This window comes from Macaca thibetana, chromosome 2, assembly GCF_024542745.1.
Source record: "Macaca thibetana thibetana isolate TM-01 chromosome 2, ASM2454274v1, whole genome shotgun sequence".
Lineage (NCBI taxonomy): Eukaryota > Metazoa > Chordata > Mammalia > Primates > Cercopithecidae > Macaca > Macaca thibetana.
The window spans coordinates 154,172,090-154,198,455 of record NC_065579.1 but is presented as its reverse complement, the minus strand read 5'-3'; the positions used below and the strand labels follow the sequence as shown (position 1 = coordinate 154,198,455).

General features: G+C 40.1%; 2 protein-coding genes and 1 pseudogene across 7 annotated transcripts in view; 2 read left to right on the top strand and 1 right to left on the bottom strand.

The window, feature by feature from the left end:
• The window catches only part of NDUFB4 (NADH:ubiquinone oxidoreductase subunit B4), an 812,324-nt gene that overhangs the window by 521,399 nt on the left and 264,559 nt on the right, over positions 1–26,366 (top strand). The gene's annotated exons all lie outside the window — the stretch shown is intronic.
• LOC126949250 (cytochrome c oxidase copper chaperone) overlaps positions 1–26,366 on the bottom strand; it is an 846,236-nt gene that overhangs the window by 631,739 nt on the left and 188,131 nt on the right. The window contains exon 1 of one of the 3 annotated variants that reach the window (XM_050781910.1): positions 10,405–10,414. The exons of the other annotated variants lie outside the window; for them this stretch is intronic. The gene's annotated coding sequence lies outside the window, so the exon portion shown is untranslated. Of the gene's footprint in view, positions 1–10,404; positions 10,415–26,366 lie in introns of those variants that run through there. 3 annotated transcript variants of the gene reach the window in all.
• On the top strand, positions 10,638–12,028 carry LOC126949240 (prostate tumor-overexpressed gene 1 protein-like; annotated as a pseudogene). The gene has a single exon (XR_007723634.1). The product of XR_007723634.1 is annotated as a prostate tumor-overexpressed gene 1 protein-like (transcript).

Below are 26,366 nucleotides of genomic sequence, written 5' to 3'. Positions count from 1 at the left end.
TCCCATTACTGGGTATATACCCAGAGGAATATAAAACATTTTACCATAAAGATACATGTATGTGAATGTTCATTGCAGCACTATTCACAATAGCAAAGACATAGAATGAACCTAAATGTCCACCAATGACAGACTGGATAAAGACAATGTAGTACATATACACTATGGAATCTTATGCAGCCATAAGAAGGAGATCATGTCTTTTGCAGGAACGTGATGGAGCTGGGGTCTACAATCCTTAGCAAACTAGCACAGGAACAGAAAACCAAATACCACATGTTCTCACTTATAAGTGGGAGCTAAATAATAAGAATTTATGAACATAAAGAAGGAAATAACAAACACTGGAGTTTACTTCAGCAGGGAGGATGGGAGGAGGGAGAGGAGCAGAAAAGGTAACTATTGGGTACTGAGCTTAATACCTGGGTGATGTACAACAGACCCGCATGACGTGTTTATCTATGTAACAAACCTTCACATGTACCCCCAAAACTAAAATAAAAATTCAAAAAATAACTTAAAATTAAAAAAAAAAGAGAGAAAACCTTTCACAATTGGGAATCAGCTTACTTTTCCAATCTTCTGTCCACTCAACACCTGTGTTCCACTTGTACCAAGCTGGGCCAATTCCCAATCTTTGGATACACCCTGTGTTTTTAACGCCTCTGATGATTTTGCTCACCCTGTCCTGAATTTCTCTTTATTTCCATCTTTGCCCATTGAATTGCTCCTGAGCCTCCAAGATCCAGCTCCAATACCTTCTCCTATAATGATGTTCTTCTAGATCCTTCCAGTCAGATCCGTGATATCAGTTCATGTTTCCTTCCCAGCACTGTGCCTCAGTTCTAGCCCTCACTAAGTACAGATATATGTTACAGCCGGCTGTGTCCTCCTATCTCCCCACAGGATCTGCAAGGCAGGGTGTGTTTCTGTTTCATCTTCAACCCCCAAGGCAATTGGCCACACATACCTTTAAAAATAAATAACATCCAGCCAGGCGCGGTGGCTCATGCCTGGAATCCCAGTACTTTGGGAGGCCGAGGCGGGCAGATCACGAGGTCAAGAGATCGAGACCGTACTGGCCAACACAGTGAAACCCCGTTTCTACTAAAATTACAAAAATTAGTTGGGCATGGTGGCACACACCTGTAGTCTCAGCTACTTGGGAAGCTGAGGCAGGAGGATCGCTTGAACCTGGGAGGCAGAGGTTGCAGTGAGCCAAGATCGTATCACTGCACTCCAGCCTGGTGAAAGAGCGAGACTCCACCTCAAAAAACAAAACAACAACAAAATAAAACAAATAAATAACATGATTTGATTGTATATAAACCATGTACTTATTGTAAAAATTCAAATACATAAACATATAAGAAAGGGATTAAACCTCCACCTCCTGCATTAATCACAGGTAATGTTTCAGTAATCATATTTTCATGCATTTCTTTATGTGCACGTCCGCACATATGCACAAATGGGATCATTTTGTGTGTGCTTGGTTTTCTTTTGGACATCCTCTTTTCTAGTCTTTCCTTACCCGACTCTCCCCCTCACTGCTTTCCCCGACTCACAGCTATTTAACAGGCTAAGCAATGTATAGCTTTTCTTAATTTTTCCATGCTAATATCTATATCAGTTTTTTGTTCTTGCTTATTTTACAAAATGTTTTATCATAGTATATACACTTCTCTGCTTCTTGCTTTTCTCATTAAAAAAAAGTCATAACAATTTTTCCAATTCAACTGGTATAAGTTCTAATTCATTCTTTTATTTTAGACCTTGTACAATGTTCCATGGTATGGATGTACCAAAATTTATTCTAGAGATCCCCTAGCTATGACATTCAACTTCTTTAAAAAAAAAAAAAAAAAAATAGCTATTGCCATCAATGTTTCAATAATCATTCTTACATGTATATCCAAATTCCCTGGTACTTTAATTTCTGAGGGATTGATGACCAGATATGAGACTGGACTATTTAAAATGTTAATAGATTGCCATCTAAAAGGCTGTAACAGGCCAGGCACCGTGGCTCCTGCCTGTAATCCCAACACTTTGGAAGGCGGAGGCTGGTTGATCATCTGAGGACTGGAGTTCAAGACCAACCTGGCCAACATGGTAAAACCCTGTCTCTACTAAAAATAAAAAAAATTACCTGGGTGTGGTGGCAGACACCTGTAATCTCAGCTACTCAGGAGGCTGAGGCAAGAGAATCGCTTGAACTCGGGAGGCAGATGTTGCAGTGAACCGAGATTGTGCCACTGCACTCTAGCCTGGGCAACAGAGTGAGACTCCATCTCAAAAAAAATAAATACATAAAATAAAAATAAATAAATAAATATATAAAATAAAAAGCTGTAACAATGTGCTCTGCATAATTTTAGCCATTCTGATAAGTGAATAGTGATAGTTTGTTGTTCCTTTAATTTGTATTTCACTGACTACTACTGAAGTTGCTCATGTTTTGTCTTTTTCCCCCTAAGGACTTTTTGTTCTGTAAATTGCTTATTCATATACTTAGCTCATTTTTGTTTTGAGCTACTGGTCTTTTTCTGTTCAACCTGCAGGAATTTTTTGTGTATTATAGATAGTAACTCTTTAATATGTTGTTATATATGGGAAGTACTTTCCCCAATCTCTCATTTATCTTTTAACTATGCTTGTAATTTTTTAAGCCATTACAACTTTTATAGGTTGACATGAAGCTCATATAACATTTATTTTATAACTAGAATCAATATAGCACTTAGGAAATGAAAAATAGGCTTTGCAGTTTCAAACTTCCTAGGGAAACTAATCTTCTATTTCAGTATTTCACAACTTATTCTGGAATATGACACATCATCTGATGCCCTAATTCCATGCTTAGTTAATATTAGTTCACATTGCCGCATCCACGAACATAGTTGTGTTTATAGTGTAGTACAATTTTTTTGTATATTATTATCTGGCATAATCACATTATATAAACTATTTTGATTAAACAAAATTCTACTTAACAAACACATTATGACCACTAAATATGGTTACCATTTAGTGGTCATCATGTATTTTTCTTCTGCCCCAAATTCGCTCCTTTGGAAAATGTCTGCCTCCCACTGTCACTCCCATGCAATTGTAGTGGTCTGCCAATCTTGAAACCCCACTCTCCTGACCACAATAGTGGGCACAACCCACACTAGAACAAATAGAGTTCCTGTCCCAGGAATTTGAATCTTGAATTTTAGGATGCCAGTGTCTTAAAAGAATTGAATTTAATTTCAGCCACTAAAATCCCCAGATCAACCCTGCTTGTCTTAATGTACATAGTTAGTTATTTTCTTAGTGGATGATGGTGATGGTTGCATAACAATGTGAATGTACTTAATGCCACAGAATTGTAAAAATGGTCAAAATGGTAATATATATATTTACCTCAATTTACCAAAAAGCAGGACATTATGAGGCCTTTGGAAAGATTGTTTGTAGCCCATCTCCATGGGCTTACACTTAATGGTTATAGCAGCGGTGCAGAATGGGCATGCACTGCGGAGGCAGACAAGCTTCTCGCCTCCACTTGTGAGCCATGCCACCAACACCCTCTACTCTACTTCTCTCTAACGTCTGTTTCCGCAACAGGAATAATAAAGCAGCATGGCTCTGATGCTGTGGAGCTTTCTTGAAATCTAAAATTCTGTTAGACCACTGTAGCATATACTTGCCAATATAAAATGACATAAAGCATAAAAGGAAATAAATTTTTTGTTTGTTTTTTGTTTTTTTGAGATGGAGTCTCGCTGTGTCGCCCAGACTGGAGAGCAGTGGCGCAATCTCGGCTCAATGCAACCTCCGGCTCCCGGGTTCAAGCAATTCTCCTGCCTCAGCCTCAGCCTCTTGAGTAGCTGGAACCGCGTCCGGCTAATTTTTGTTTGTTTCTTTCTTTGTTTTTTTGAGACGGAGTCTTGCACTGCCAAGCGGGCTAGAGTGCAATGGCACGATCTCAGCTCACTGCAACCTCCGGTTCCTGTGTTCAAGCAATTCTCCTGCCTCAGCCTCCCTTGTAGCTGGAATTACAGGCATGCGTCGCCATGCCTGGCTAATTTTTGTATTTTTAGTAGAGACAGTGTTTCGCCATGTTGGTGAGGCTGGTCTTGAACCTCTGACCTCAGGTAATCTGCCCGCCTTGGCCTCCCAAAGAGCTGAGATTACAGATGCCTGGCCTAATTTTTGTATTTTTAGTAGAGACCCGGTTTCACCATGTTGACCAGGCTGGTCTTGAACTCCTGACCTCAGGTGATCCGCCCGCCTTGGCCTCCCAAACTGCTGGGATTACAGGCGTAAAGGAAATACGTTTTTAAAAGGAAAAATAAATCCCACACCATTTAGCTATCAACTTCTAGTCCCCATCTTGCCCCCCGCCATGCCCTCACCTCAGACTCTCAGCCCTAAGCAATCTCTAATCTTTCTATCTCTGTAGATTTCCCTGTTCATATAAATGGGATCATAAAATACGTGGTGTTTTGTGACTGGGCTTCTTTGTCTGTTTTGCTTTTAACTCAGCTGCCTCTGCCTGTGAGAAGCTGTGGGATCCTAGTAGCTCTGAACAAGCCTACAGGTTTAGAAATTTTAAAGTTTTTCCCTGTATAGCAGTTTTAAGTTTTCTTGTTATAAAAGTAATATATGTATTGCAAAAATCTCAAAGGATATAGAATTAACAAAAATAATAAAATAAAAATCGGTTCTAATCCCACCACCCAGAAATAACCACTGTCAACATTTTGGTAAATATTCTTTCAGAGCTAGGCATATTATAAACACACACACATACATATATCATACTACATGTATTTAAAATTTTTTCCTGATTTTAAAAGTTATAGATGCTTGTGAATGGCTATTAAAATAGTATAAAAACGTAAAATTTAGGATAGAATGTACTTCAGAATCCTTCTATGTGTCTTCACTTAAGAATATATCAGAACATTTTCCATGTTCACTCGTAGAGATCTATTTCATTCTTTCCAACAGTTGTTAGTAGTCCACTATAGGAATCTGCCATTGTTTGTTTTGGCATTCTCCATTGATAAAATTTGTGTAGCTTCTATTTTTTTTCACTGAAATGACACAATCAAGATTGTGTCACTTGATTCTTTGTGTTGGTATTTCGTAGAAGTGGAATTTGCTGGGTCAAAGGGTATGAAAATACAGTGTTGTGTAACCTGTTTGTTTTGTTTGACCTATTAAGATATTACGAACATTTTCAAGATCATTAAATATTTAATTTAGCTAGCTGGTTGTATAATCTATGAATATATTAAAATTTATTTTCCCAATCCTCTAGCACTAGAAATTGAGTTATTTCTAACTTTTTCACTATTAGAAACAACCTTGCAATAAACATTACTATAGCTAAATCTTGCATGCATGCTTACAATTTTTTCCTTAAGATGAATTCCTAGATATCAAATTGCCCCTTCAAGAAGTATGTATATTAAAAATAATAACTTTTATTGTTTTCTTCTTATTACAGAAATAATACCTGGTTGGGTAATCCTAGATTAGAAAATATAGATAGGCAAGAAAATGAAACGTGCATTACTTTACCACCCAGAGATAACCACTGGTAATATTGTGGAGGTGATCATTCATAACCTATACTGTTTGTATACTTTTTTTACATGAATGCAAATACAGAACACATGTTGCTTTAAACTGCCTGTAATCAGTGTATTTTTATATCTGTTATCATTTAAAATATCTGCATGGTCTTATATCTTATAAATGTACCAAAATTTATTTGCACAGTCCTTATTGCTGAGCATTTAGTTTGTTAATGTACGTACTTTGAAAACTTCTCAGGTTGTTAATGTACGTACTTTGAGAACTTTCAGGTGAGTGCTGTACACATGGAGGGAATCGTCTCACTGTTAAGGAGCCCAGAACAAAAGGCTCCTGCCTCTTTATAGACCTGAGAGACAGGGGGAGAAGGTCTAGGAGTAGAAAGGTACTGAGTCAAAGTGGGAAAAAGTGCCTCAGCAAAGCCCCCAGCAAGGAGGCCGGTGAATGAAGGCACCAGGGCCAGGATTGTGAATATGCATGGCTGGTTGGGGTGGGGAGAAGAAGGGCTGAGTTCTTGACTGCAACTCCCTTCACAAAGCTACAATGCACTGACAGTGCAAGTGTGGTATGGGGAGGCAGCTTCTCCTCAATCAGGCCTGCCAGACAAAGCCCAGTAATTGCTTATGATCAGGCCTGAAAGATCACACATAGGATTTTGACCTGGAGCTGGACTCCTTAATAAATAATAACAAATTGCCAAGACTTGTTCAGTCTCCCTCCCTACCAGAGTACACAACAGTGCCAGTAGAAATGGAAATGTGTCAGGGATCCCAGAGAAAAGACTAAAATGATTTCTTTTGGGGTGTGTAAACTGACAACTGAGGGCAGGTCCAAGAGTTCCAACATGACTGGGCAACTGAATGAGCCTCAGCGTATCCTAAGCAGGCTGAGCCAAGTCTGGTGTAATCTTTCAGGAGATGAGACTGAGTCATTGCCATTTATCTCCTCTGAGGCCTCTACTTCTGGAGTGAATCCTAAGCACATATTGTACAAATGCTTGATTCTGCTCTATGACCTCAGAAAGTTATGATAAATTTCCTGAATCTTTATTTTTCCTTAATAAATTGTCTATTTTAGTTTGTATTTCTTGAGTTTCCTTTAAACCCTTTTGATATTTGCAGTTTGCACTATTTCACAGTCTGTTATCCACTGTGTATACTGCTTGCGTTAAATTTTCCAGCTCTGGGTTGCCTCCGTTACACTTTCCATGATTTCATAAACTGTCATCACATTTCCTTTCCATCTTTATTGTTTTGGCTTGACCTTTTCTTTTTTAACCCATAAGATAGGTGATTCTCAAGCCCTTTGACCATATGTGGACCTTCCTGAGTTCTATTAAATTATTGTTACTGGCCAGGCGTGGTGGCTCATGCTTGTAATCTCAACACTTTGGGAGGCCAAGGAGGGCAGATTGCCTGAGCTCAGGAGTTTGAGACCAGCCTGGGCAACATGGCAAAACCCATCTCTGGAAAAAAAAACAAAAAACAACAACAACAAAAAAACCAGCTGGGTGTGGTGGTGCATGCCTGTAGTCCCAGCTACTTGGGAGGCTGAGGCAGGAGGATAACTTGAGCCTGGGGGGTCATTGCTGCAGAGAGCTGAGATTGCACCACTGCACTCCAGGCTGGGTGACAAAGTGAGACACCATCTCTGTAAGAAAAATAAAATAAAATAATTATTACTACTACTACTATTACTACTATTATTATTTTAATTATCTATCATAGGGAAGCACTCTTGTAGGTTCTCAGAGAGGGACAAAAAGTTGAATAACTTACAACCCTTGATGAAACTATTATCTTCCCTTGGCCTATAGAAGTAGCCTATCAGGCCAAGTCTTTAGAACAGAGGTATCAAAGAACATTCCAGGACAGTCCATTTGCTAATTCACAGAGTTGCTCAAGTCTTTAGTAATGAGCATGAATGGAAATTAATTTTCTTAACCCTTTGTGTCATAGAACTAGACTCTCCCCAAAGGTAGGGGTGACTGGACCTCACAGTCCCAACTTCTGCCTAGAGATTCTCCTTCCCTATGAGTTCTAACACCAACTACCAGAGTTAGGCCAAACTGCCCTCACTTCAGGCAGTATCTGCTAGTTTAAGGTCCCCAGGTAACCCTCACCTCTGACCAGTTGGCTACAAAGAATTCAGGAAAGCACTCTACTTACAATCACAGTTGTATTATAGCAAAAGGACACAAATGCACGTCTCCTTTATTCTTGCAATCCCACAGTTAAGAATTGAGACTGCAGATGTAATAGCTAATATATGACAAATTGTATTTTCAAGGATGGTATTTGTAATAGAAAAACCAAATGTAGCAAAAAAAAAAAAAAAAAAAAGCCACAGAAAAACTGAAAAAAAATAACACAGTAGGATACCTGTTAAATTATCTCATAATCACACATTTAAAAACAATGAAAAGAATGAGATAGAGCTGTGTGTGTTGACATAGAAACAGCTCCAAAATATTTTATTAAATGTAAAAAGCAAGAGGCAACACAATGTGTATAAATCTTTAAAAATGAAAACTGCCTGTGTAAATACAAAACAGCACACACATATATATTAATTGCTGGAAGGATCCACAAGAAACTTGAATAATTTCCTTAGGAAAGAATGACTGGGAGACCTTCAGTTTTCATTTGATACCTTTAGAAAATATTTGCATTTGTTACTAAGGGCATATAATTTTGTTAATGGAAAAAGTAAATAGGTTGCACACCAATGTGAATGTGCTTAATGCCACTGAACCGGACACTTAAAAATGGTTAAAATGGTAAATTTGAGGTTATGTATATTTTTCCATTTAATTTTTTTAGTAAACAAATATATGTAAATTTATTTTAAATAAAAGAAATATCAAGAGGGGAATCAAGAAGTCACGGGAACAGAGTGTCTGAGTGCGTGAGAAGCTGCAGGGTGGCAGTAGAAACAGGCTCAAGGCTCTGCCTGTTGACTCCCTGAAGGCGATTTGCGTAGGAGGCCTACCTAGGCTTGGGTTCAGAAAGGAGCCAGGGACATGCATATTTGTCTGAAATAGGTTGGGGAGGGGAACCTGGTAATGTTTTATTTCTATTCAAGCTGTTGATTAGACTCTGCACTGTGTGAAATTAGAGAGCAGGAGGATTTATTGGGCAGTGTGACCAGTTTTCTACCTGAGTAACCAAGGTTTGACTTGTACAGATCCTATATAAAACCTGAGATGGATTCTTCTTGGTAGTTGAGGAACTGTCCTAGACTCATGGACTCCTTGAATATCAGAGCTGAAAAGAACCTTGGGGAGGTTCTCCTTTTACTTGAAGACACAGGACCAAGGAATGACTTGTACTGGTCCAAGTCACATGGATGGTACGTGACTAAGCCAGGATTGTAACTCGGGTCTCCAGGCAAATACTGTTTTTCTAAAAAAAAAAAAAAAAAGGCATGGCTTCATTACCTTCACTCAGTTTCTCTTCCTGTTAACTGCCCAACTGCTTCTCAAATACCAAGGTCTGGGTATTTGGTCATTATTCTTTAGACACATTGCAGGGTTCCAGTTGCTAATATCTTATCTAGGATGATTGTGCCTGTACTCTATGTGTGAGGTTAACTATAATTTTCTGGTAGTGTACTACTATATTTCACTGATTCCATGATGCATATTTTTTTCACATTTTAACATCTCTGAAATCAGGATAAGGCGGATGATTGCCGTTGGCCAGGGCCATCATGACAGTTATCATCATCTGTGCCTGTACCTATGCCTGTGTGAACTTGCCTGGAACCTTCCATTGACACCTGCTGGCAATAACAAGAAAGCTACGGCATCAAAACTTGCCAGCTGAATGTCAGAAGTTTGGAAAAAATCACAGAGACAATAATGGATGCTTCTTTTGGAAAAGGTCATATTCATGATTTTTGGTGCAGAGGACAGTATTACATAGAGAAACGCTGACATAAGCAGCTTTGACTTGAAAAGTGATCCAAAAGAACAAAACTCTGAGCATGAAGCTATTTCCTTTTTTATAAATGCAGAAGAATGAGGTTGGGCGTTTTGGCTCACGCCTGTAATCCCAGCACTTTGGGAGGCCGAGGCGGGCGCATCACCCGAGATCAGGGGTTCGAGACCAGCCTGGCCAACATGATGAAACCCCGTCTCTGCTTAAAATAAAAAAAAAAAAAAAAAAAAAAAAAATTAGCCAGACGTGGTGGCACATTCCTGTAATCCCAGCTGAGGCAAGAGAATTGCTTGAACTGGGAGGCACAGGTTGCAGTAAGCTGAGAACATGCCACTGCACTCCAGCCTGGATGACGGGAGTGAGACTCTGTTTCAAAAAAATAAAAAAATAAAAAATGCTGAGGAATGATAGATGTTCAAAAATCTCTTAAAATAAGCCCAAAGCAGGCTGGGCGCGGTGGCTCACGCCTGTAATCCCAGGCAGGCGGATCATGAGGTCAGGAGATCGAGACCATCCTGTCTAACACGGTGAAATCCCGTCTCCACTAAAAATACAAAAAATTAGCAGGGCGTGGTGGCAGGCGCCTGTAGTCCCAGCTACTCGGGAGGCTGAGGCAGGAGAACGGCGTGAACCCGGGAGGTGGAGCTTGCAGTGAGCGGAGATTGCGCCACTGCACTCCAGCCTGGGCGACAGAGAGCGACTCTGTCTCAAAAAAAGCCCAAAGCAGTGCTTTCGGTAAACTTAAAAATAAATATTCTAAGTGCTAAGAAGTGTAATGGTACATAATGTGAATTTTATAATCATTGGCAGATTAGATGAACTATGTTAACTATATTAATATTAAACTATGAAATGAATCGAGGAAAGTCCCCCCCTTTTTTTTTCTAGGCCTTGACCATTTAAAATAACATTATAATTCAGTAAAAGTTGCAGTGGTTGGGTCGCGGCTACCGCTCTCCGGCGGCGCGTCTCCCGCGCTTGGTACAGCTCAGCCCGTCTCCCCCGAAGCCGCGAGCCCGCGCCTCTCAGTCGATGGAGCCCGCAGCCCCCTGTGTGGCCCGCGGCAGCTCCCCGCCCGCTCGCCCCTCGCCCGCGCCGGCCATGGTCAGTCCGCGCCGGGCCCCGTACCGCTCTGGAGCCAGGGGACCCCTAGCGGGTCACGGCCGCCCCGCGCGGCCCCTCGCAGTGCGCGCTGTCCGCTAGCGCTCCTGGCCGGCCAGCCCCCGAGGCCCGCAGCCTCTGCAGCTCCGGGCCTGCTCGGCCCCTCCCATGAAAAGTGCTCTGGTCTTCGGGGCGCTGGGTGCCACCGGTCCCTCCTCACCTGGGCTCACCCTCAGGGGTCTGACTCTGAGTGCAACAAGCTGCTGGCCTGGAGCGGCGTCCTCGAGTGACAGGAGAAGCGCAGACTCTACTCCGACTCCACTGTAAAGTTGAAGCGCGCCCTGCTCTGCCCAGCCTACGTGAACCTGGAGACCAACCAGTGGCAGCTGAAGTTGATCATGCAGCTGATCCCGCAGCAGCTGATGGCCACGTTGAGACCCCTGTTCCGCAACTCCCAGCTGGCACAGTTCCACTTCAGCAACAGAGACTGCGGCTTGCTCAACAGGCTCTGCCGCATCATGAGCAACGGCTTCGCGGGCTGCATGCAGTTTCCCCACATCTCCCCCTGCAAGATGTGCGTGCTCATGTTCCTGTACTCTTCCAGGACGAAGATCTTCATGGGCTTCATCCCCTATGACCAGAGCGGCTTCGTCAGCGCCATCCGGCAGGTCATCACTACCCACAAGCAGGCAGTGGGACCTGGTGGTGTCAACTCAGGCCCAGTCAACAACAAGTTCCTGGCGTGGAGCGGCGTCATGGAGTGGCAGGAACCCAGGCCTGATCCCAACAGTCGGTCCAAGAGGTGGCTGCGGTCCCACGTCTACGTGAACCAGGGGAGATCCTGAGGACCGAGCAGTGGCCGAGGAAGCTGTACATGCAGCTCATTCCGCAGCAGCTGCTGACCACCCTGGTGCTGCTGTTGCAGAACTAGCGCCTGGTGCACTTCCACTTCACCAAGGACCTGGAGACGCTGAAGAGCCTGTGCCGGATCATGGACAATGGCTTCGCCGGGTGAGTGCACTTTTCCTACAAAGCGTCGTGCGAGATCCGTGTGCTCATGCTCCTGTACTCCTCTGAGAAGAAAATCTTCATCGGCCTCATCCCCCAGGGCAACTTCCTCAATGGCATGCTGCAAGTCATTGCCAACCAGCGCAGGTCCTGCAGTGGAACCTGGAACAGGAGCAGCAGCAGCAAGGAATGGAGGGTAGTGGCTACCCTGGATGGGCCCCTTCAGGAGTCACAGACTAGGCCCCCGCAGAGACTGGTGACACGCTTCTGAGCAGGGGCCCCGGGGGACTTCGACTGCCCAGCAACATGGAGGATGGCGTCCTGAGGCCTCCAAGGACAGTCTTCACCACTGTACGTTTCCCCAATAAAGCCTTTTAAAAACCAAGAAAAAAAGAATTCAGTAAAAAGTCACCTAACACTCAGCTGTGAACCCATGTAATCGTGGGATCTTTCCCAATGCAAGACTTTTAAGGACAATTCCAAACTTTTCTGTGCTAATTGATCTATTTATACCATCCTTATTTCAGAGTCAATTTTGGTAATTTGTATTTTTATTAGGAAATCAGCTATTTTCTTTAGGATTCCAGTTTGTTGCCATGGGTTTCTCTTATTATAATTTTAATTTCTCCTCATTTGTAGTTTTCTACAGAATTCTTAATTTTATTCCTTTTGCTCAGTCTTTTTTCTTAATCAGAATAGATCTTTTTCATCTTTTGCAAAGGATTTTGTATTTATCCATTCTACTGTTTTCTATTAAATTAATTTTAGCTTTTGTCTTTATAAATCCTCTTTCTAATTTTTATTTTTATTTTTATTTTTTTTTGAGACAGAGTCTCACTGTCGCCCAGGCTGGAGTGCAGTGGCGCGATCTCGGCTCACTGCAACCTGCGCGTCCCAGGTTCAAGTGATTCTTCTGCCTCAGCCTCCAGAGTAGCTGGGACTACAGGCGCCCGCCACCATGCCCAGCTAATTTTTGTATTTTTTTTTAGTAGAGATGGGGTTTCACCACGTTGGCCAGGGTGGCCTCAAACTCTTCACCTCGTAATCTGCCCACCTCGGCCTCTCAAAGTGCTGGGATTACAGGCATGAGCCACTGTGCCCGGCCGTCTTTCTAATTTTTAAAAATTGACTTTGTTGCTCTTTTTTTAAATTTCTTGAAATGAAATCTAACATTATTTTTATATTATTTTATGAAAACATTAAGGTACACATTTTCTTCTGAGTAATTTCCACTGTGTCATTTGGATTTTGGTAAAAAGTCTTCTTTTTCGTTGCTCTATAGATATTTTATAACTTAAAACATTTTTTTCTGTGTATGGTTTCTTGCTATCTTTACATTATTTGTTTTCAATCTGTTGGCTTGAAATCAAGGAATGTGGTTTTTAGAGTCTGTTAAGGTTTTCTTCTTGGTCAAATATGACTGACTTTTGTAAATATTCTATCGGTATGAAAACATGTTTTCCTGTTGTTCGAGGGATGTTAGATCTTACACATAGATACCACATCATTTATTAATTGTATTATTTAATTCCTATGCCATCCCACATTTGCTATATACCAAATTTATCCAATTCTGAAAAAAAAATTTAAGTTTTCCAATATAATTTTATTTAATCAAATTTTTCTTGTATTTCTTACAGGTTTTGCTTCATATATTTAGCTATTATGTTGTTTCATATCTGCACTTATACATTCTCAGTCTGTGATTATCTAGACATATTTCATCTATATATGTCTTTATATTGACTTATTTGTTCTACATTTTGTTGCTCACTACTGAAGCAGTGTTGTTTGTCTGGGGTAATACTCGAGGTTCATTGCCTCACACCAAAGAAATCAAGGAAACAGACTAACAAGGAGTGAGTTTAAGAGTGAAAGTTTAATAGGCAAAAGAGAAAAGCTCCCTTGTGCAGCAGGAGGGGGTTCCAAACGGATCTCCTGGTACCTGGCAAGATGCGGCTGGTTTTACAGATGGGCTTGAGAAGGTGGTGTCTGATGTACATAGGGTGCAGAGAATTGGTTGGACCAGTGTGCCATTTGCATAGCATCCGAAGAGGCTGGCCACTGCATCCTAATCTTTTATTATGCAAATGAGTTTTCTACCTAGCTGGCACCATGTTCCCTGTTTCTTTACTGCACATGTGGTGACAAAGAAAATGGAAGATGGAGCTTCCATGTTGAACATGCCTGGCCCCCAGGTAGCCTTTTCCTATTGACACAGCTGCCATCATTCACCTGTGCAAGCTTCCAGCTTGTTTATCTATGTCTGCAGCTCGATTTTACTGGCTGCTGTTTGTTAGAAAAGAAATGGTTTTGAGTGAAGCCTCACCGAGGACTCTCTTACCCTCACTAACTGCCTAAATAATTTCTTTTCAGCTCCTGTATCACTACCATTTCTTCCCTTCTTTATCATCTTGTAGTTTCTCTTATGGTTAATCTATCACCTGGCTAGAGTCACTTCTTAAGTATTTTCTTAAGGTGGGAAAATGTAGGCATTAGTCTTTGACTTCTTACATACCTACAAATAATTTCTTCCTATCACTCTGACAACTAAATGATTCTTTGGTTGGTCAATAAATTCTTGAGTTGGAGTCCATGCATTTCAGAAGTCTGCAGATATTCCACTAACTTCCAGCTGCTGCTGATGCACAAGAGGTCTGATTCGGTTTGCATTATAATTAATAAGGCAATTTATTTTTTCTGAGTGGAAAAGTTTGTAAAGACTTCTTTTTTTCCTTGGAGTTCCAGAATCTTTCCAGGGTATTGCTAAGGGTGTGTGTACGTGTGAATTTATCAATCAAGCCTGGAACTTGGTGAATCCATTCAATCTGTAGATTCAAGTATTTCTTGGTCCAAAAATTTTTCTCCTTTCTTATGTTGCCTTTCCTTCTATGTGCCTTTTTCCCCATCTGGATCTCCCAATATAATATACTAAACTTCTTGGATCTATCCTCAAAATGTCATATCCTTTCTCTCATGATTTTAATTGCTTTTGTGAACCCAGAAAATCTGAGACAGGTCTCAGTTAATTTAGAAAGTTTATTTTGCCAAAGTTGAGGATGTGCCATGACACAGCCTCAGGAAGTCCTGGTGACACGTGCCCACAGTGGTCAGGGTAAAGGTTGGTTTCATACATTTGGGAAGACATGAGACATCAATCAATGTAGTTAAGAAGTACATTGGTTCAGTCTGAAAAAGCAGGACAACTTGAACTAAAGGCAGGAAGCAGGGAGGGAGCTTCCAGGTCACAGATAGGTGACACACAAATAGTTACACTCTTTTGAGTTTCTGATCAGCCTTTCCAAAGGAGGTAAGTCAGATATGCATCTATCTCAGTGAGCAGAGGAGTGACCTTGAATAAAATGGGAGGCAGGTTTGCCCTAAGCGGTTTCCAGCTTGAGTTTTCCTTAGTAATTTTGGGGGCCCAAGATATTTTCCTTTCACATTTCCCCCTTTTCCTTTTTAAAAATCTTTTGGAGAAAGCATTTTACAAGAAAACGAGTCTCTGGTCTCAGGTTTCATCTGATCTCTCATGGCTAGGACAGTTTATTCCTAGCTGGGTAGTCCCAAAAGCTCATTTTTAGCAGGGTGTGAAGTCTCATGTCCCGTGAAGAGAAAATAGCAGGGAGGAAGAGAGAAAAAATAAAAGAATAATCCCAGAAAAATCGATATCGGCCACATTACTCTGAAGTCCATACATTAGTAGGCAGCTATGAAAGTGGCTTATGTATGTAAATAGTTTGCTGTTATTTTCTTCTGAAGTTCAAGTTGTCTGGCTTCAGTTCACAGGGTCTTAAGAAAGCACAGCTTAGTGTTCAGTGACTCCGAATTAGGAAAAACGGAAAAAAGAAGGAAAAAAACTGAAAGCATTATTTTGAAGACTTGTAGCCAAGAAAAATTGGAATTCAGTCTGAACTGTAGAGAATATTATAATCCCAGCACTTTGGGAGGCCGAGGCGAGCGGATCACAAGGTCAGGAGATCGAGACCACGGTGAAACCCCATCTCTACTAAAAATACAAAAAATTAGCCGGGCGCGGTTGTGGGCGCCTGTAGTCCCAGCTACTCGGGAGGCTGAGGCAGGAGAATGGCGTGAACCCGGGAGGCGGAGCTTGCAGTGAGCCGAGATCGCGCCACTGCACTCCAGCCTGGGCGACAGAGCGAGACTCCGTCTCAAAAAAAAAAAAAAAAAAAAAAAAAAAAAAAAAAAATTAGGCAAGACTAGAATCTAACAACAGGTCTACTGAAGTTTTGAAACACAATTTTTCTCTCTCCAGTTTCTCATTTTTACTGAAGACAAATCATGGTAGGACTGTTTTTTTTTTATTATTATTATACTTGGCTAATTATTTGTATACAGTGCAGGAAGAATAATTAGTTTTTACATAGGCTTTTAAATTGGCTTTGATGGAACTTTGTTCCATAGGAGGAATCTCAGATAAGACTTTTTAAAGCTGAGCCTAGCCATGGATTTGTGCCATAAAATAGCTATGATTTGGGTGAATTTTCTCTCCTCTTGAGGTTCCAAGATAAACCTGGGATTCTGCACCTGTCAGAAAGTGACATTCTTTACTTACCACAGGTCAGACTCCGTACAGGGACTGTGTACACAAAATATGAGGACAGTTTTTCCAAGGGCTTTATTGGCTCCATAAGTTAAGTTTGATTCCTTAAAGGAAAGCACACCATTCCAGTCAAAGCCTTAGTAAAATAACCAGTTTCTCTAATTGTGGCCTATTGCAAAAGAAAACAGATTCTTATTGCACTTATTCAAATAACTATAATGCCATAAATTAAGAATACTCACAGAATAGTTTCCAAATTCTGGAGAAATCAGGTAGAGAGAAACAAATATGCTCCAAATTTTGTTCACAGGAGTATACTCAATTGTTAAAAGCTGTAAATAGCTTAAAAGAAAAGTTTTAACTATGCAAAACAAACTTTCAGCAATGTTTTAAGCAAAAGGCCAAAAAGATTACTTCAGTTTTCTATGGGTTCAGTTAATTCAGTTAACTCCTCTTCTGTTTGATGGTCATGAACATTTCAGCTATCCATGAGAGTTCTGAAAGTTTTTTCCTTTATTCCAATGTCACAATTTCCAAAGTCATCAGAAAACTTGCATTTAAGTGCACCTGTTAGAGTCCTATAGCTGATTATAAACCGACCTTTTAAAGAAGATTTAAAACAAGACAAAACAAGACAATTGTCTGTGAATGAAAAAAATGTTTTAAGGCAGCCATAGTTAAAAGACACAATTGGTCAGGCACAGTGGCTCATGCCTGTAATCCCAGCACTTTGGGAAGGCAAGGTGGGCGGATCACCTGAGGTCGGGAGTCCGAGACCAGCCTCACCAACATGGAGAAACCCCATCTCTACTAAAAACACAAAATTAGCCAGGCATGGTGGCACATGCCTGTAATCCCAGCTACTCAGGAGGCTGAGGCAGGATAATCACTTGAACCTGGGAGGCGGAGGTTGCAGTGAGTCGAGATTGCACTGTTGCACTCCAGCCTCGGCAACAAGAGCAAAACTCTGTCTCAAAAAAAAAAAAGACACAATTGACAAGGAAATTTGTTACCTCTGTGGCACAAAATAATTTTAACATAACAATTATGATTATTACTGATAATGTACACTAAGTTGTATCAGAATTACAGGAGTTTCCCATAATTTTGGAACACATACCAATAACATATTTATACAAACACAGTCCAAGAAAACCAAATGCCATTTCATGTTTGACAATGCTTCCTATATAATTTTTATACCAAATAAGCCAAATTATGTCATTTTTGGACTTTAGAGAAACTAATATTGTAAAGGATTAATTAGGTTAGAAAAAGACATAATTTATAGTTTGATTTCGGAAAGTTTGTCAAATATAAAAGGTTTAAAACTCTTGATATTACAAAATAAGATTACAGGTCACTGTAAAGTCATTTATTTAACCAACATGATAATTCAAGCATTTTTAAAAAAGTGAAAAACTTCATTCTTTGAGAGAGGAGACTTAATTGTCTAAATAAGAAGCCCTAATAAAAATAGCATGAAGCCAATTACATTTGTTTTTCAAAATTTTGTAAACAATCCATAAAATTTAATCTTGATTATAAAATATAACTTCAATAAGCTTTTTATAACCTTTATTAAGAAGTTGGTTAATGCTTCAAAAAAACCTTGTTAATCTGACACAGGGGTCCATATACTGGTTTTGTATCAGTGTGCCTTTGACATTAATCATTAATTTATAGAGAAACTGAACTTATTATATCTTTCAAAATTGGCCCTTACAGTCTTACTCGCTCACCTCTTCTGTGATAGTTCCTGGGCCTTGAGGAGTTGAATAGCTTTAATTTCTTGCCCTGTGTCTCCGGAATGCAGTTTGTTTTGACTGGCATCTTCTATGGGGCCTGAAGATGAGGCTTTAATTGCTGTCAGTGTTTAAGATTTAGCAGGACTTGGTGTCCTTTTTCAGACCCAGGAGTTAAAGCCCTGTAACTCAGTGTTACAAGACTTTAAAAGCACATACAGGAAAATACATGGATATAATAACCTTTGTTTTAAAAAAAATTTATCTCAATTTTTTTCCCTAAGCCAACCAAAACTTAATAATAATATGAGAACTTGATTATATAAAAGTTTTTGGTGTTTTTTAAAAATATATAAATCCCCTTATTGTGACTTACACTGACTGTTCATGACATGGTCAGACTTTCTGATTTGTTCTGAACATCCCTTCTTTTTAAACAACCAGTTATTTTATTTTAGGACTAAATTTACCATACAAGATTATTTGTTATATAAAATTATTTCTCTTTAAGCATTTTTATCTAAAATAAAAAATAAAATAAATAAATACCACAGCTGGGCACGATGACTCACACCTGTAATCCCAGCACTTTGGGAGGCCGAGGCGGGCGGATCACGAGGTCAGGAGTTCGAGATGAGCCTGACCAACATGGTGAAACCCTGTCGGTACTAAAACTACAAAAATTAGCTGGGTGTGGTGGCACATGCCTGTAGTCCCAGCTACTCAGGAGTATGAGGCAGGAGAATCACTTGAACCCAGGAGGTGAAGGTTGCAGTGAGCTGAGATCATGCTACCACATTCTAGCCTGGGCAACAGAGTGAGACTCCATCTCAAAAAAATTAAAAAAAAAAGCATCTTTACTTTTATAACTTTCTTTACATCTTTTTAAATTCCTGGTTCCTTTCCTCTTGTTTTATCCATAACCTTTAATAAGCTTTGAATTAGACAAAACTTCTTCACCTTTTTTTTAAAAAAAGGATATACTTTTCCTTTAGCAAGAGTGTTTTCCTACTATATATATATATGTTGGAAAATACCCAAATAATGAAATATCTATTCTCTAAGTTTATATTCTAAATTACGACTAGTTTGTCTATAAGTATTTATCCCCATATATTTACCTAATTGTTTAAATTGTTTACCTGGATTATTTATGAAAACTGTGATAGTCATGATTTAAAGTTATTAAACCACCATTGCAAAATTATAACTGAGACAGTGAAGAAAAGATTTGACCTAACTGACTCCATATTGCTCTTAACCTCCAAGTTTTTCTTGTTTATTGCTGGGCATAGGTCAAACTAACTTTGGGAAGACCTTAGTTTATAGTTTAGCTTTGAAACAAAGATAACAGTCCTTTCCCAAAACAAATCTTATTGTCTGTGAACCCAGACTGTCTAAAGCCACAGGGTTAGATGTTATCGTAATCTTACTAAATTCAAGATGCAGCTATTTTCATTAAACCCTTATCAATGTCTTATTTATTAAAAATTACACAGGCGAAGATCATTCTGTTTTGGGCTGGGTTTACAGTTTTGTAACCCTTATGCCAAATTTTGACACCTTACAGTATTTGGCAGGGTAAGTATGAAATTGCTTGATTAATAAATGCAAACAAAAATGTATGCTGGGCAATTCTTAAGACATTTCTAATATTACTTTACCAATAATTTTAAAGGTAACTTGTTTATTAAAGATTTTACTTAAGTTACATAAGCTTGAAAAAGCATTTGATTAGTCTTTTTTTAGTACCTAATTTAAGCACTTTTTTTAAAGCTAGTTAGAGCTTTTCATATATTTTTAGTAGTGAAACATTCTGTATACAACATATAAATACATATAAAAACATATTAGGTATGCCGATGAAAGTGCATTTTATAGATTTATAAAGACACCCCAACCCCCCCGCCTTTTCTTTCCTATCTTAGACTTTCAGATTCTTAAAACCCTGTTTCACAACCCTAGCCAGTTGTCAACTAAATAGCCTTAAATTTGCACATTAAAGGAAACAACTCAGGTGAAAATTAAACAGCAAAATATACATCATAAAGTACAGAGAGGAAAAAGTCTGGTGGGGCTAGAAGAAGACACGTTTATTTTAATTTGAGCCAAATTAAACATAAAATTAAACTACACTCTCTTAAAAACCCAAGAGTAGCGTCTGTTGCAATAACTATTTTAGAAAACAAACAAACAAACAAATCAGGTGAAAACAGAATTCGGTCAACTGAGAAAAATACAAAACGAAAAAGACAACTTTGACTCCAAAGAAAGACAAGGTCTTAGGAGAGAAAAACAAAAAAACCCCAAAACCATGAAGGCCTTTCAAATACAAACACGCACACATGCACACACTCATCTTGGATGTTAGTCTTTTAATTAAGCTGGCTTTTAACCATTGAGCTCCTTTAAAAAAATTTTTTTTTAAATCTTACTACCATATTTCAGCTAGGACAAAATGCTGCTAAACTAACAATGATCACACAAATTACACAATTTCTGAGGGCTCTAAGTAGCAGAAATTAACACCAGCTGGTTGTTAAATGCTAACTACAGTCCTTTAAAAGGAATTTGCAAGACAGAATTCCAAACCAGCTTTTTACCTAGCGATGGGTCTCAGGTTGTAGGCTGCTCTCTACCATCCTAGAAGCAGAAAAAAACAAAACAAAACAAAACCCATCTCTGTTGGAAGCGAACTCAAATTCCATAAAGGAGTTACCTGCTTTCCATCATCATGGAAGCAGGAAAACTTGCCTTCCTGTTGGAAGAAAGTAAAACTCCAATAAAAGAGGAGTTGTACAGCAAAATAAACTTTAGATCTCTACCAAATTTTGGGAGATCAGAGATTCTCTGGAAAGGGTGCTCTCAGACCTCAGCAAATTTTCCTATTGGTTTGAGCCATAAAGTTAGCTCATGCTGGTACCAAGCACCGACAGATATGTCAAAGGTCAGGGGCATCTTCACTCAGAATCCCCCCGTGGTTACCAAAATGTGAGCCCAGAAAATCTGAGACAGGTCTCAGTTAATTTAGAAAGTTTATTTTGCCAAAGTTGAGGATGTGCCATGACACAGCCTCAGGAAGTCCTGGTGACACGTGCCCACAGTGGTCAGGGCAAAGGTTGCTTTCATACATTTGGGGAGACATGAGACATCAATCATTGTAGGTAAGAAATACATTGGTTCAGTCTGGAAAGGCAGGACAACTTGAAATAAAGGCAGGAAGCAGGGAGGGAGCTTCCAGGTCACAGATAGGTGATACACAAATAGTTACATTTTTCTGAGTTTCTGATTAGCCTTTCCAAAGGAGGTAAGTCAGATATGCATCTATCTCAGTGAGCAGATGAGTGACTTTGAATAAAATGGGAGGCAGGTTTGCCCTAAGCAGTTTCCAGCTTGAGTTTTCCTTAGTGATTTTGGGGGCCCAAGATATTTTCCTTTTATATTTTATATCTTTCCTCCTTGTTCTAAGCTATTTTCCCCATTTGATCGTCTAGCCCACTGATTTGGGTCTCAACAGTGATCATCTCCCTTCACTGATGTAAGGAATTTTAAGTTGGAAAATCTTTTATTTCTTTTTTTTCCCTTTAGATATTAATATATTGTTTTTTCTTTTGTTGACTCAGTTGGGCTCAGGGTTTGTTGTGGAGTATCCTGAGAAGCAGGAGTCATAGTAAGGGAGGAGACCACCCCTCATATTGTCTTATGCCTAATTTCTGCCTCCAAAGAAAAAAGAAGTAAAAACTAAAAGGCAGAAATGAAATCCACAGGCAGACAGCCCGGCACCACGCCCTGGACCTAGTAGTTAAAAATCAACTCCTGGCTTAACTGCTTGTGTTATCTACAGATTCCAGACATTGTATGGAAAAGCATCGTGAAAATCCCTGTCCTGTTCTGTTCCGTTCTGATTCCCAGTGCATGTAGCCCCCAGTCACATACCCTCTGCTTGCTCAATCGATCACGACCCTCTCACTCAGACCCCCTTAGAGTTGTAAACCCTTAAAAGGGACAGGAATTGCTCATTTGGGGAACTTGGTTTTTTGAGATGTAAGTCTGCTGACGCTCCCAGCTGAATAAAGCCCTTTCCTTCCTCAACTCGGTGTCTGAGGGGTTTTATCTGCTGCTCGTCCTACTACAATAGATGTGATGGAAGGCAAAGTGGTCTCCTCTGTTTGAACTCATTGTGTAGAGATAAGCTTCAGTCTTCTACTGAAGCTGGGAGGAAGACACCCGGCTCCCTGCTCTTCGTAAATCCTCTCAGAGGTAGGGAGAACAAGGGCCACCATTCAGTTCCTTTTGTCTTTTTAGAACCAGAAGTCACATATTCATGTGGGGGTGAAATCAACCTTTACCCTTAGGATCCGTAAGATCTGAGAGAGCGAAGTTTTCCCTGGATCTACTGGTTTGTTCTTGCCCTGATTTCCAATGATGGTGTATGTTGTAGGCTTTGGTGGGGGATCCTGGTACCCTTTCCTCTACGACTCATTGAAAGCCCACAGCCTTATATTTATTCATAAATCCACAGGTCTTAGCTGTCTTTTGACTAAAGATTGGAGTCACTAGTTGGAGGGAAGGAAACTGTTTAAATTGCTGTCTTCTTAGTGTTCAAGTTCTCAACTACTTACTAAGCCCTTGGAAGACAAGACTGCTTCTTGTGTCCTCTATGTTTAATTCTGTCACTTATACATCATTATCATAATAAAAAAGAGGAAAAGAAGATTAAAAAAAGGCAGAGTGAGAGGGGACAGAAAATAAGAGAAGAAGAAGAAAATGCAGGAAATCAATATAACAGTACCAAAAATCTTCAGTGATGCTGCCATCTTTTAAAGATTGGTTTTTAGTACCAAGGGATTTCCTTTAATCAACATCTGCATCTAACATGACCTTCTAACCTTTCTAACAGCGTAGTTTTATTGGGTTGTGCACCTGTAGGGCTTGTATTTCTGGATCTGTTAGCATATGATTACTTCATCTTGTCTTGGTTCTCACTGTTACATAACAAAAGAGATTAGATGCTGGCTACCTGGGGCTAAAGGACATGTACAGAAAATCACCCCATCAGGGTAACAGGCTCATTAATTTTATGTACAATGACCACACATCAATCTTTGGTCATACTTTCTGTGTATAGTATGTATGTGTGTAGTATGTGCTCATGGGACTGCATAAATGATTTTGTTTTATCTTAATGTAAATATTGATTTGACCCAGTTCAAGTTCCTTTCCTTAGTAGTACCTTGAAAAGATTATATTACCTGAGAATTCATAAAGATCACAAAGAATAAATAAAAGAGTGAATCTTCTCTTTGGGATAAGTTTATAATTAACATGTATGCATACATTTATGTGGCAATTTACAATCATATGCATATATAACTTCACTGTGGTTCAGGTATTAATCACCAACTTTCGTCGCTGGGGCAACCATGGTACACTCAGCCAAGAATGGCTGGGAAGTACCCTGTCTTTCTTTCCTCCTCTGGGATACATTAACTACACTAGTCTGGCTGCTTCTTAGTGTTGAAGTTGAAAGCTTCACAAAGTTGAAAGTCAAGAATTTCATTTTCTCAACTTATCACAGCTTAATGTCCATTCCTTATATTATTGGATTTATGTTTCAATTACATAAAGCTGATTCTGTTGTTCTCTCACTTTCTCTTCATGGTTGTTGCACAAACACTTAAAAGGTAGGAACTATTGGAAGTGCGACTCCTGTAAGGTTAGCCGAGAGAAAGGATGAGAGAGAGACTCAAGGTCAGGCAAGGAAGTTTATTAACCTGCCGGCTGCTCCACCACAGACAGAGGAGGCAGCTCCAAGCTTATAGAATGAGGGGTTTATATTGTGGAGGGAAGTTTGAGGGAGCTCTTTGGTACAGCCACATCCCGGGGTTGTTTGCTGGTTAATTTTGCCACATATCACCTTGTGACATTTATTACAGGAGGGTGTACGTAGTTTATGCTTCCCACAACTTCCCCCTGTGCGGTCCAGATGGTTTGTAATTGGGGTTTGCTTATTGCAGCAAGGTCTGATAAGTGAAGTCTGCTGGCTTCACTGCGGCACCTAGACAAGGGCTTAGAAATGTAGAGAGACTTGGGCGAAGGGTGGGCAGCACCAAGAAGCTTTCTTGGGGAAGTTTGTCCCTAACAACTCCTGTGTGCCTTGACGTTTATAGTCGTGGGAAGAATTGTGGATTGGGAGAAAGTAAGAGCAGCAAGATTTTAGAGCCAGACCAAGGTACAAAAATAATATAATGGGTAATGAGCACACGTCTTAATGTCACTATGCTTCTCTGCTGACATAAACAATTTAAAAGTTATCTGCACGTCTAATATGGCTAGCACAAATCACCAGAACCTTAGAAAATACTTCCTTCAGCTGTGCACGGTGGCTCACGCCTGTAATCCTAGCACTTTGGGAGGCCGAGGTGGGCAGATCACCTGAGGTCAGGAGTTCGAGACCAGCTTGACCAACATGGAGTAACCTCGTCTCTACTAAAAATACAAAATTAGCCAGGCTTGGTGGCACATGCCTGTAATCCCAGCTACTCGGGAGGCTGAGGCAGGAGAATCGCTTGAACCTGGGAGGTGGAGGTTGCAGTGAGCCAAGATTGCACCACTGCACTCAGCTTGGCGGCTGAGGTGGGTGGATCACCTGAGGTCGGGAGTCCAACACCAGCCTGACCAACCTGGAGAAACCCCATCTCTACTAAAAATACAAAAGTAGCTGGACGTGGTGGTGCATGCCTCTAATCCCAGCTACTCAGGAGGCTGAGGCAGAAGAATCGCTTGAACCTGGGAGGTGGAGGTTGCAGTGAGCCAAGATTGCACCACTGCACTCCGCTTGGCGGCTGAGGTGGGTGGATCACCTGAGGTCGGGAGTCCAACACCAGCCTGACCAACCTGGAGAAACCCCGTCTCTACTAAAAATACAATAGTAGCTGGACGTGGTGGTGCATGCCTCTAATCCCAGCTACTCAGGAGGCTGAGGCAGAAGAATCACTTGAACCTGGGAGGCGGAGGTTGCAGTGAGCCAAGATCAGACCATTGCACTCCAGCCTGGGCAACAAGAGCGAAACTCCGTCTCAAAAAAAAAAGGAAAGAGATCAGAATTACACTCTATGTGTTTTCTCTTCTCCCTCAAATTTCTTGGGCTGTCTTTGCCAAGAAGTCATCTGTGTTAGTCCATTTTCATACTGCTATGAAGAAATACCCAAGACTGAGTAATTTATAAAGAAAAAGAGGTTTAATGGACTCACAGTTCCACATGGCTGGGGAGGCCTCACAATCACGGTGGAAAGCAAAGGAGGAGGAAAGGAACGTCTTATGTGGCAGCAAGCTTGTGCAGGAGAACTGCCCTTTTCACAACCATCAGATCTCATGAGACTTATTCACCATCACAAGAAGAGCATGGGAAAACCCACCCCATGATTCAATTACCTCCCACTGGGTCCCTCCCACCACACGTGGGATTATGGAAGCTACAATTCAAGATGAGATTTGGGTGGCGACACAGCCAAACCATCCTATATATTAACCAGGGAAATGCTGAGTTTCTTCCATCTTAGCACATTTGAAACATTAGCTGTTTTACAAAGTACATGTCCTTGCTATCCACTCTATTTACACCAGCTCATAACCACAGCATTTTTCCATATCCTGGAATCTAGAAAAATGTTAGGTGTTCTAATGTCACCAAACTAATGGCACTATAAAATATTGATATGAAGTGCTATGTCAATGTGCTCAGTTAGAACTATATTACTCTGGGTTAAGACTGTGTGATTCTGTACTAAATGCAAGAAATAACTGGCCTTAGTCAGCAGGATGATGTCACCAATTTCTTATTAGAGCATGCATCCGTAAGTCTATTGAGACTGTGGAAGCAGAAGGAAGACTAGTAGACAAGTCTAATTTATCTTATCCATTGCATCTAGAACAGAGAGTCAATGTTAGTACATACTTAATGTATGTATTCAATGATATAACAAGTAATCAGGCAAATATCAACATTATAGAGACTTTAATATAGAAATGGATTCCAACAAAACAGTTTTATTAAAATAAGGCACAATGCTTGATATGGCAAAATTCACATAGAGGATTGGCTAATATAAGATCTTTTGTATGTCCTGGGGGAAGGGAAAGAAGGTGGTAGAATTGAAGTAGCCCAAATATTCTTTTAAGAACATTTAGCATTACAAGGCAATACATAAATTTGATATTAATATAATAAACGGTAACTTATCCTAAAAATAAAAACTGTTGAATCATGTTGCTGAATTACACTTATTTCTACCATTAAGTTTTAGTTATCTATTTATCTACAGATGTAGATACTCCAAATTCGCAAGATTTCAAATACAGAAAATTAAGAAATCAGATCATAAAAAGTAATTTGACCAAAGTAAAAGTATG